The sequence below is a fragment of the Populus nigra genome, chromosome 11 (genome assembly GCF_951802175.1).
Source record: "Populus nigra chromosome 11, ddPopNigr1.1, whole genome shotgun sequence".
Lineage (NCBI taxonomy): Eukaryota > Viridiplantae > Streptophyta > Magnoliopsida > Malpighiales > Salicaceae > Populus > Populus nigra.
This window is the reverse complement of record NC_084862.1, coordinates 13,760,801-13,773,515: the sequence shown is the minus strand read 5'-3', so window position 1 is coordinate 13,773,515 and position 12,715 is coordinate 13,760,801. Positions and strand designations below refer to the sequence as shown.

The window sequence follows — 12,715 nt, the reverse complement described above, 5'->3', positions numbered from 1 at the left end:
AAAGTTATTGGCCGACAACTTTCCGGCAACAAAAATAAATACTGTATCTTTGTATCAATGGAAAACTGGTGTGCAGATTGGATAGCAAATCAAGCTTCATATTAGATGTTGAAGTTCTCCACTGCACTGAATCTCCCTCTGGTTGTTTGAAGCTAAAGCTTGATTGCGTTCCTGTGATTTTGATGAGTCTATGAAAGTGCATTCGATCATTGGAATAAAATGCTAAAATGTGAATAAAAATAATAGAAATTAAACAGATAAGTCAAGGCCCAGCTGGAGTCGTGAAATTAATTCACTTTGAACCAGCCTAGCCTGCACACACTTAAAGTATTTTAATCATAGCTTTCCACTCACATATCGGATTGCTGTGATTCTTGACGCGTTGGAAAGGTATCTTGAAGGGCTATAAATTAGCCTCTAATGAGGATTTCAGAAAAGGAACTCCTAGAAATTAGCCACATGGTTAGATATTAAATCTGAGCAGTAAATTAAATTTCTAGAGCCGAATCAAGCCTAACATGAATTCATAGAAAGAAAGAGCGTTTATTATTATGAAATACTTCTTTTTTATATAATGTGCTTACAATTACATAAATAACATTTTACATTTTTTTTATTTCATTATCTTTTTAATTAAGACTATTGAATTGTCATATCTTTTTTTTTAACTCGATAGATAAATAATTATAATTTGAAGTTTGATTAATATTATATTTTCATCCTATTGAGTTTTTCCAAGATGAAAATCCCAAAAACAAATACTATATTGATTTATTATTAAAGTAAACTAATCAATGCCTATGAGAGAGTATGAACTGAACATTCATTTTTTGTTTGCTGAGTTTTGGTTTCTACACCTGAAACTGCCATCATAAGCTATCTTGTCATTATATCATATTTTTCTGTTATTATTGCATGGGATTATTGCTTTAGAAGATTATATTATCTTGTTGCCCTAAATCCTTTTTGAGGGAAAGTGAGTTCAACTGTTACATTTTGTTTATATTATCTTGTTGCCCTAAATCAAGAAGTTTACTAGACTTGTTATTCTGCAAATTTGCTTTCTGAGTGCTGAGCATGTGATTGGGGAGATTTGATTCTCGTATAATTGTTGCTAGCTTATTTGTGAGCCAAGAAATATTATTGAATAGAAATGCTTTCATTCTTTATTGTCAGCTTGAAAGTGAATTAAGCATTTATTACCTGAGTTTTCTTCTTCATTTTATTTAATTTAAGAAGCATTTCTTCGCCACTTGATGAAATGAATAGATTAAAGAAGGACCTTTTTGGCTAGACAGAGTCTGTTCGATCTCTTAAATGGTGCGAGCCACTTGCCCATTAATTATGGTCCCGTTGATGTAAAGGGACGGACACCAACCTTGATGACTTGTGAGTGACTTGTGAGCTTCAAATACGAACCAGGGTTATTATCCTCTCTCTTTTTTACATTAATTATGGTACATCCAATTTTATTCTTATTTTTTTATTCTTTTTTTATAGTTTTTTTTTTTCAATTATATCTCTCTTTTTGTATTTTATTTAATTTTTTATTCAATTTAATCCTCATTCTTTTGATTATTTTTTATCATTTATTTATTTATTTTATTTTCTGATTTAGTCCCTTATTATTTTCTTTCATTTAGTTTTTATACTAGATTTGATCCTAAATGTTTTGATTGCCATTCGATTTTTTTTATAAAAAAAATTTAGATGATCATTAGAAATTTAGTTTCGTGATTTTTTTTTGTGTTGCCTTCTATAGGGCGATCTTGGTCTCACGACCTGAGTCACGAGTTTCAAAGATTAGTTTGATTTACCTTTAGTCTTTTTTTTTGTAAGTCATTTACAAAAAATGATTTTTTTTCAATATCCTTCAATATTGGGTTATTGGGTCTTGAGTTTCATGATTTTCTTCGCTTTTCTTTTTATATGGCTATTCCGATCTCATATCTTGGATCACGAGGTAGTCGAATTAACCCAGATTGACACTTGTTTTTTTTTTTTCCAGTTTTACCTTTCATCATTTAGTTTGCTTGAGATTTGACCTCCATTGTTTTATTCAATTTCTTATATGCAGGCTTATCCCGGTCATGATTTGGCATCCTAACTCGAGTCATGTTTTTTATTCTTTTTTGAAATTATGTTTTTTTCCAATTTATTTTTTAATTTTTGCTTTGCTGGTAATTGAGCGTCATATTTCTTTCATTTTCCTTTTCATGAGGTTATATCATTCTCATTGAATTTTTATGTTATAATCAAATGAGATCGTTGAGACCTTTTTAAAAATATTTAGAGGGTATCTTTTTATAATACTGATGAGCGTTTATTTTTTATGATTAGTCATTATTGTTTTTTTTTTTATCAATTGTGTGTGTGTGTATATTAACTTAATTGAGTTTATTGAATCCATTCCAATCACTAACCCGAATATCAAATTTTTATTGTTGCTTTTAAAAAGCTATTATTATTAGGAGTGAGGAAGACAACTTTGGTGATGCATATGTATAATCAGCTTCTATGTAGACCAGATACTTTCTCTCATGTTTACTGGATTACTGTTTCACAAGATACCAGCATTAAAAAATTGCAGGGCAGTATCGGAAGATGTATTGGTTTAAATCTTTTTAATGAAGACGAGGAGCAGTTGAAATGAGAAAAGAATTAATGAAGATACAGAAATGGGTTTTGATTTTAGATGATTTGTGGAACACTATTGAGTTACAGAAGCTGAGAGTTCTTGTCAAAGTTAAAGGATGCAAGTTTATTCTTACAACTCGATCAAAAAAGGTTTGTCAACAAATAAATACCGTACACATGATCAAAGTGAAGCCTATTTAGCCTATTTTGGAGGAAAAGGCTTGGACTTTGTTTATTAAGAGACTCGGACATGACATAACACTTTGTCCAGAAGTGGAACGAATTGCAAAATCTATCACAAAGGAGTGTGATGGTTTGCCGCTAGGAATTATAACAATGGCTGGAGCCATGAAGGGGGTGGATGACATAAACGAGTGGAGGAATGCTTTAGAGGACCTGAGGCAATCAAGAGTTAGGCAAGATGATATGGAAGAGGATGTATTCACTAGAGAGGATTTGATAGCTTATTTGATTGATGAGGGAGTTATAAAACGACAGAGTAGGGTGGCAGAAGTTTACAAAGGCCATGCGATGCTTAATAAACTTGAAAATGTCTCCTTATTGGAAAGTGCTACAAGATATGAAATTTGCCTAATTTTTTCTTCGATTTGGTGAGTCTCTGCATTGTTGCTCATTGCTCATTGCTTGTGATATGTTAAGACATGTACCATCATTAAGAAAGCTTAGGGCACTATAGAGGTTGGATCTCTATGGTACTGCACTTGAAATGATTCCTTGAGCCATGGAATGTCTATCCAACCCCAGGTATCCTGGACTCAATGCATGCGGTCAGAAGATGTTTCCTACCGGGATATTGCCTAAACTCCCTCACCTGCAAATCCTCGTACTACAGCAACTGGGTCTCGATGGATTTGGTGTTTGGCGTGCAGCTCCAGTAACAGTTAAAGGAAAAGAAGTAGCATAGTTGAGGAAGTTGGAAACTGAAGATGAAGACAAGTGTAACGTTTAGAGAGGAACACCTCATCCATTTCTGGCAATTTCAGATATAAGGTTTTCTTGATGCCTTCCAACTCCATATTTTTATTGTTATCTTCGAAACCTTATAGCTTCTTCTTCTCTTAGTTTATTGATTGCTCTGTTTATTTATTATTTTTATCAATATATATTTCATCTGGAATCGGATGACTATTTCTGGAGTCAAATCGTGAAGACAAAGCTCTTTCATGTTTGTGTGCAATAACTATCAAAACCCTTTCTCAACGTTATTTAACTAAATGGATTCATGATCATTAAAAACAACATTTATATATATTATTTTTATTATTATTATTTTGGAAAACTCAAAATACAATGGAGATACAATTTTGAGATTCATCTTATTCGTTTCATGTGGTACATCATGAGGATTGTTTCATGTTTGTTCATGTTGTACCTCATTCTTCATAAATTCAGCTGATATGAATCGGTTCCTTTACCAATAAAATAAACAACTATTTCCCTGTTTCTCTATCATCAGTGGATTGGACAGGAGGAGTTCTGTAGTAAGCTGGCATTGTTGCCGGGAAGAATGTTGCTCTAAATCCTTCTGCCTTTAGTATAGGAGTTCATTTAGTTTGCTTAGAGTTGATATCTATTGTTTTATTTGATTTTTTATACGTAGGTTTATCCTGGTCATGATTTGGTATCCTAACTTGAGTCATGTTTTTTTTTATTAAATTGATGTTTTTTTCAGTTTATTTTTCAACTTAATATTTTTCTAATAATTAAATGTTATATTTTTTTTATTTTTTTTTCATAAGGTTATCTTATTTACGTTGAATTTTTATATTGTAATGAAATAAGATCGTTAAGACTTTTTTTAAAATATTTAGAGAGTATCTTTTTATAATATTGACAAGAGTTTATTTTTTCTAATTAATCATTATTGGTTTTTTTTATCATTTGTTTATATATATATATATATTATTAAATTAATTGAGGTTATTGAATACATTTGAATCAATAAGCTGAATTCTAAATTTTTATTGTTGCTTTTAAAAAGCTATTATTATTAGGATATCTATTTTATATTAAAAAAAATAATTCAAAATACAGCGTAGCACTACATAGGCACCCACAACTTTAGCAAATTGGATATATCCCCCTTGCTTCATTGGTTTGGATAAGGGCTAGCTTCGTACAAGCCCCCAACTTATAGCCAATTCACGATTGGGTCCTTTTTTTTTTTCTCTCTTTAGTGACGTCTTTAATGCATAAAACATTTTAGTTTTGCCTTGTATTCAAATCCGTCGATGATTTCTATTTAAATCCATTATTATAGTACAAGTTGCCTCTTAAAACGCGTTAATCTCTTTTTACCACCAAATCTTATGTTTATCCTCAGCATAAATCTTATCGCCATGTCTGACGCACATGCAAAGTCATATTTTCTTGATTAATAAAATTATAAAGAATTATCGAGCGAGGTGCATGTATATATATATATATATATATATATATATAATAAATTTATTTTTTATTTTTTTATATACATTCTGGATGATCAACTTAATTTCACCTTTTTAGGTTGCTCATAAATGGATCATTTAAACCCTAAAAATTAAAATCATACATTAAACAATAACATCATGGGAAGAAACTCATTAATAACCTTAGCCAAACTCAGAGAGGCAACCTGCTAGCAGTTAGAACAAGCGGTTCTGTGAGTAATAAAAAAAAAAGAGAAGTGGATTGCCTTGTGAAATCTAAATACTAATAAAATATATATATATATATATATATATATATATATATATATATATATATATATATATATATATATATCAAGCAAAGAAGAAACTATGATTTTAGAGCAAGTGAAAAGCATTTATTATTATTATTATTATTATTATTAATTTAATTAATAATGCCATGTTAGGGAGCAGTGAAACATAACCAATCAATTTCTTTTGTCTGGTAATATATAAACAAATCCCATGTTTCCAGCTATCAAAACTTGAATTAAAAATATTTTAATTCGTTGAAATCACTAAGCTAAGCCCTAATTGGCTTATCCATAGGAAGTGGTTAAGAGATGGATAAGTAAGAACACAAGATGTAGCACTCTTCCCCTTTCCAACCTTGCTTAATTCATCAAAAGCTAATTCTTGTTTATCAACTCGGTTTGGGAAAATAACTGAAAAACTCTGTTAAATGAGTTCCTACGAAGTAGTAGCACGTGTATGCACTAAGGAGATCAAATGAGGAAGGCTAAGAATTATGATTCTGCCTCTGAGAGATTATGAACTGAACATTCATTTTCTATTGAATGAGTTTTGGTTTCTAAACCTGAAACTGTCATTATAAGCAATAGCCAAGGAAGTTAGGATGAGCTTTTTTTGTAATTATATCACATTTTTCTGCACAATAATGCTCTATATTTTCTGCTACTATTGCTTATAATCTTCTCTGGTATCTTTTCCAACCTGTTTGAGGAATGCTTTCTAATTTTTTTTCTTGGATTGTAAATTTGTTGTCCACCTGCACAGTTGAACAGAGTTGACCTATAAATTTTCTTTTTGAGTGCTAAGTATTTTATACGACCATGTGATTGGGGAGATTTGATTTTCATATAATTCTTGCCAGCTTATTTGTGAGCCAAGAAATATTATTGAATAGAAATGCTTTCATTTTTTATTCTCAGCTTGAAAGTGAATTGAACATTTATTTCCTGAGTTTTCTTCTCCATTTCATTTAATTTATGAAGCATTTCATAATTATTTTTCTGATTTTATTAAGTTTTTTCATGATAATTTATCAGATAATTTTAGCAGGAGTCCTTACATATGTATGCAGGTCAGAAGTCATTCCCATCAATAAGATGGAGTGGTATGAACATTTTTTATTTATTTTTTTGGTTTCTGCTAACGATTTATTTGATGATTAATATCGATTTATTTCCACTTTCATAGTAGTCTAGGTGTGTTTTTTCCGAAATGGTTATGAGCATTTTTCCAATCTGCTGGGGGTGATGTTGGTGGGCTTGGGCTAGGAGCATGGTTATTTTTTCCAATCTGCTTGGTTACAAGGCCGTCAAAAAGAGGTTCATCGTTTCCCTAGCTAGTTGGGTGTCTCATTACTAGGTGGCTACGTTTAAATTTTTTTTAGTTGTTATAGAATAATATAAATGCTTTAATGACTAAACGGTCATGATTTTAAATTTTATTATTTTTATTTATTTGATAAAAATTAAGTATAAAGTAATATGGGCCTGTACAAGTTTCACGTCCAAAGAGCTTTCATTTGAGAGGGTGTGTTAGAGAATAATTTAAATCATATCTTGAGACCTTATCTAACAACATAAACTTTTGGGTTGATATAGTTCTTTGATATGGTATTAGAGCCTTAATGACCAAGCCGTCACGAGTTTGAATTTCATCATCCTCATTTATTTGATAAAAATTAAGCACAAGGTAATATGGATCTGTAAGTCCAGTTCGAATCTCTCCATCCTTATTTATTTGATAAAAATTAAGTACAAGATAATATGGGTCTGCAAGCTCAAAGGACTTTCACTTGAAGAAGTGTATTAGAGAATAATATAAATTATATGCTTTCATTTGAGGGGGTGTGTTAGAGAATAATTTAAATCATATATTGGGACCTTACTTAACAGTTTAAACTTTTGGGTTGAGATGGTTCTTTGATATTGTATTAGAGCCTTAATGACCAAGCCGTCACGAGTTTGAATTTCATCATCCTCATTTATTTGATAAAAATTAAGCACAAGGTAATATGGGTCTGCAAGTCCAGTTCGAATCTCTCCATCCTTATTTATTTGATAAAAATTAAGTACATGATAATATGGGTCTACAAGCTCAAAGGGCTTTCACGTGAAGAAGTGTATTAGAGAATAATATAAATTATATGCTTTCATTTGAGGGAGTGTATTAGAGAATAATTTAAATTATATCTTGGGACCTTACTTAACAGCTTAAACTTTTGGGTTGAGATGGTTCTTTGATATTGTATTAGAGCCTTAATGACCAAGCGGTCACGAGTTCGAATTTCATCATTTTTATTTATTTGATAAAAATTAAGCACAAGGTAATATGGGTCTGGAAGCCCAGTTCGAATCTCATTTATTTTATAAAAATTAAGCACAAGGTAATATGGGTCTGGAAGCCCAGTTCGAATCTCATTTATTTTATAAAAATTAAGCATAAGGTAATATGAGTCTGCAAGCCCAAAGAGCTTTCACTTAAAGAAGTGTATTAGAAAATAATATAAATTATATCTTAAAACTTCACTTAATAATTTAAATTATTGAATTGAAATGTTTATTTTGACGTAAAGACATAAAGTCCGGAATAGCAGAACAGCAGGAAAATGAAAGGCTAGTTTGTTCAACTCATGAATGCTTGAGTTAAGACAATACTCGCTACAACTTAAACAGAGCTTAGCACTCCAATTCTGCAGAGATTTATATTCCATTAAGCATTTTTTTTCCCCTTTCAGACATGAACAACACCTGGATCAGTTCTTGGGGCCAAAATTAGATTTCTAATGGAAGATAACTAAAACTAATTTTTCTTTAACCATTCAACTCGTTTGGTGACCATTTATAGATATCAACACCTGGAGTTCTATTTCGCCACTTGATGGAATGGATAGATTAAAGAACGACCTTTTTGGCTAGACAGAGTCTGTTCGATCTCTTAAATGGTGCGAGCCACTTGCATAAGAGATGACAACTTTACACTTACACATTAATTATGGTCCCATTGATGTAAAGGGACGGACACCAACCTTGATGACTCGTGAGCTTCAAATACCAACCAAGGTTATTATCCTCTCTTTTCTATTTTTTTTTTCATTAATTATGGTACCATCCAATTTTATTTTTAATTTTTAGTTTTTTTATTTTTGTTTTCTATAGGGTGATCTTGGTTTCACAACCCGAGTCACGAGTTTTAAAAATTAGTTTGATTTACTTTTAGTTTTTTTTCAGGTCATTTAAAAAAATAATTTTTTTTATACCCTTCAATATTAGGATATGGGGTCTTGAGTTTCATGATTTTTTTTATTTTTTTTATAAGGTTATTTCGGTCTAATATCCTGGATCACGAGTTAGTCGAGTTAATTAGGTTGACACTTATTTATTTATTTTTTCAGTTTTATCTTTTATTATTTAGTTTGCTTGAGAGTTGAACTTCATTGCTTTATTTGATTTCTTATATGCAAGCTTATCCTGGTCATAATTTAGCATTCTAATTCGAGTCGTGTTTTTTAATTGATGTTTTTTTTTTTCTAGTTTAGCAAATTGGATTATCCCACTGGCTTCATTGGTTTGGATAAGGGCTAGCTTCATACAAGCCTCCAACTTATAACCAATTCACGATTGGGTCCTTATTGTTTTCTTTAGAGACGTCTTTAATGCATAAAACATTCTTAGTTTTGCCTTGTATTCAAATCCGTTGATGATTTCTATTTAAAAGCTGTTTTTTGAAAAAAATAAAATAAAGAGAGAGAGAGCGAACTATAAAAGTTTGTAACAATCTTACATGAAAGGACTAAATTGAGGATTGTCATAGAATGATTTATTAATTTAAGAGCTTTACCCGCTAGGAAAACACAAATTGCCAATGATGAATCCCACGGCATATGTTCATATGCAATGCCCATGAAAACACGACTTGCTTAAAAGCAACAAACATCACATAAATTTCTCTCTTGGCCATTTAATATTCTTGGACTTTTGGCTAAAGAAAAAACAAACAAAATCACGTAAATTTCTCTCTTGGCCACTCGATTCTTGGACTTTTGGCTTATTCATCAACACCAGTTGTTCAATGGTCCCATTAATTCAATAACCACTGAAATTTCTAAGGAATGCTCAATATTCTCTCTCTATAATCTCATCCAAAGCCTTCGTGAAAGACACAACGGGGAGACTTTAATCATCAAAAAGCTAAGTCTACGTATAATTTTCCACTGCAACTTATTGGACAATTCTTGATTCCTTGCAGTCAATCTGGGAAGCCTTTCGGCTGTCTTTTACACGTTAAAATTTAGTGGGAGGATCTCGTAGAGACTGGAAATGTCTTGGCACGGATTTGGACTAACACGAATCACTAGCACATGTACATTTCATGGACTAGCTAAAAATTGTCATCAAAGTCACTGTTATCTCGAGAAGTAGTAGAATTTCCTAGCTCGGCTTCACGCTGCTACCTTTTGATTTGGAAAAATTTTGTTCAATTTAATTCATTAAAAATAATTGAAACTTCCAAGATCAAATATGATATTGAAACCAGAAAGTAGCCTAGGTGTGTTTTTTAAAATTTTGATCCCTAAAGTTTTTGCATTTTGCATTTTGATTTTGATTTTTAATTTTGATCTAAAATTTTATTTTATTTACTTTTTAGTTCATGAATATGAGATAAAAAATCACCGAAAAACTCGAAAAAAAATAGAAAGTTATTGGTTGATAATTTCCGGATAACAAAAAAAAAATCTTTGTATTAATGGAGAATTGGTGTGCAGATTGGATAGCAAATGATAAGGGTATGTTTGAGATTATAGTAGCGATTGCGATTTAAAGTATTTTTTGCTTAGAAATACTTTAAAATAATATTTTTATTTTTAAAAAATTATTTTTGATATCTACACATTAAAACAATCTCAAAATATAAAAAAAATAATTTTATTTTTTAAAATTTTAAAATTTAAAAGAACACGGTTTGCACAGCGTTACAACTAGATCCATAGTAGATGTTGAAGTTTCCTACTGCACTGAAGCTGTTTGATTGCGTTCCTAATTAAGGCTTTCTGCCCAGCAGTGGTTCCACTAGCCTTCTGCTATCTGCCTAGCTGTGATATAAAACAATTTTAGTCCATATTTGAAGGAATAGCATCCACGAGGAAGTCCAAATTAAATGCGTAGGCCTCCTGTTTCTTCAATCTATTTGTACAATATATCATCTTCTGCTGCTGTGATTATTAAAGCCTTGCCAATAATTACAGATTATAGCATCCACGAGGATGACGTTCCTTAAATTTTTCTCTACAGTCAATCTTTTTCCTTGACACGCGCAGGCAATATTAGTGGTAAAATTTGGAATGTTATATTCCTTGACAAGCACAGGCAATATTATTGATTCAACTTTCCAAAATGTATTCTTTAGCCACCACAAATCTTCACACACACAACACACACACGAGTGTGAAAGTTTATACACTTCAAAGTAAAGTTAAAGATAAGAGCATATATAATTGTTAAACCCCGTACGATTTGTTTAAAAAAAACTCAAAATCTAAAATTTAATTTGGATTGGGTTTGTAATTACACCATATAAGATATTAATTTGATACCTAGTTTATATCTGACCAGATTAATTAAAAAAACAAAATGATATTATTTTAATAAAAATAATTAATTTGAATTAACTTAATAAATGACTTATAATATTAAAAAAATATTTTAAACCAAAAAATTTAAGCATACTTAAAAATGTTATAATGTTACTTTCTAATAATTTAGTAAGGATTTGGAGGATATATATTCAAAAACAAATTTTATCATAAAATTAAGTTATTTAAAAAATCTGAGTAAATTAAGATATTATTTGGTAAGGTAGTGAACCATAACAAAAACATTGTTTTTTATATTTTTATTGGCAAAATACAAGTATATATAACCGTTCTACACCATGTTGCCAAATAGACAAAAGTCTTTAATTTTATTTTTATTTGTTTTTTGAAAATTGGAAAGGCAAGTATACTATCATGGACTAAGATAATATTTGATATTGTAGTAATGATTTTTTTTCAATGTGTTTTTTGTTTGTAAATATATTGAAATAATATTTATATTTTACATTAGTATATCAAAATGATGCAAAAATACTAAAAAAAAACATTAATTTGAAGCCAAACAAATAATAAGAATATTTTCACCTTGGATTGTATCTCTTCATCTTTAAAATTGTATCTAAAAAAATAACTAATAAAGTGTAATTAATTAATCTAATGCTGGAATTATTATTTACCTGGAATTTGGATGACGTATAATTCCAAGTGGGCATGCTGCATTTCTTAGCCAATGAAACTATAATTTCTTCATAATTTTTCAAGTTTCAACAATAAATGTAATTTTCGAACTATTAAATATATTAAAATCTTAAATGATAACTTGAAAAATAAAATCATTCATCAATCAATTTAAGATTTCTACTCTGTAATTTGTTAATATTAGTTTAAAAAATATAAATTTTATGTAAATAAAAATAATTTAATTAACTGGTGTGGTGAAACTCACTTCATAACGAATTCATATAATTAATTAAGACAAAGTGGTGGTCTCGGTCCAATAAATTAGGTCTCTCTCTCTCTCTCTATATATATATATATATATATAATCATCAATAATTTTGACATTAGAAGTCAATTCACCAACAACTTAAAAATTCAACCTCTTTGATAAAAGTACTTTTTTATATATAAAAAAGTTGAATTTTCCATTAATATCTTTCCTTACGGTAAATAAAAAAACATATTTCATTGTTCTTTTTAGAAGATATTTGGAATCATTTGCTGTTCTTTTTAGAAAACAATTCCAACCAATTATTTGCCATGGAATTTGGACGCTGTATAATTCCAAGTGGGCATGCTGCATTTCCAACCAATTATAATATAACATGTGTGTTTGGCATGGAGATGTGGTAATTTTTTTATTAAAAAAATAATTTTTTAAAATATAAATTATATTTTTTAAAATTAAAAATACATATTTTTTATATAATCATTAAAAAAAACCAAATAATATCCAAACACTCTCATGTTTGGTAGGTGAGCGGTGGGTTGCTTCCTGACAACTTCCTTCCTCTCAAGCAATACGTTAATTAATTATTATTTGAGCTGATTATTTTATTTTTAATTTTATATTCATGGGAATTTGAGGTTAATAATTTATTTTAATTAATTATGAAGTTCTCAAGGTAAAAAAAAAAAGCTTCAACTATTAATTTAAGTTGGTATTTGATTTGATAAAATTTTATTCAATTTAATTCATTAAAAATAATTGAAACTTTGAACACCAAATATGATACTGAAATAAAAAAGTAGCCTGGTGTGTTTT

General features: G+C 29.8%; 1 protein-coding gene across 1 annotated transcript in view; it reads left to right on the top strand.

Annotated features, from left to right (window-relative positions):
* LOC133668450 (uncharacterized) overlaps positions 1 to 12,715 on the top strand; it is a 70,904-nt gene that overhangs the window by 22,398 nt on the left and 35,791 nt on the right. The window lies entirely within an intron of this gene.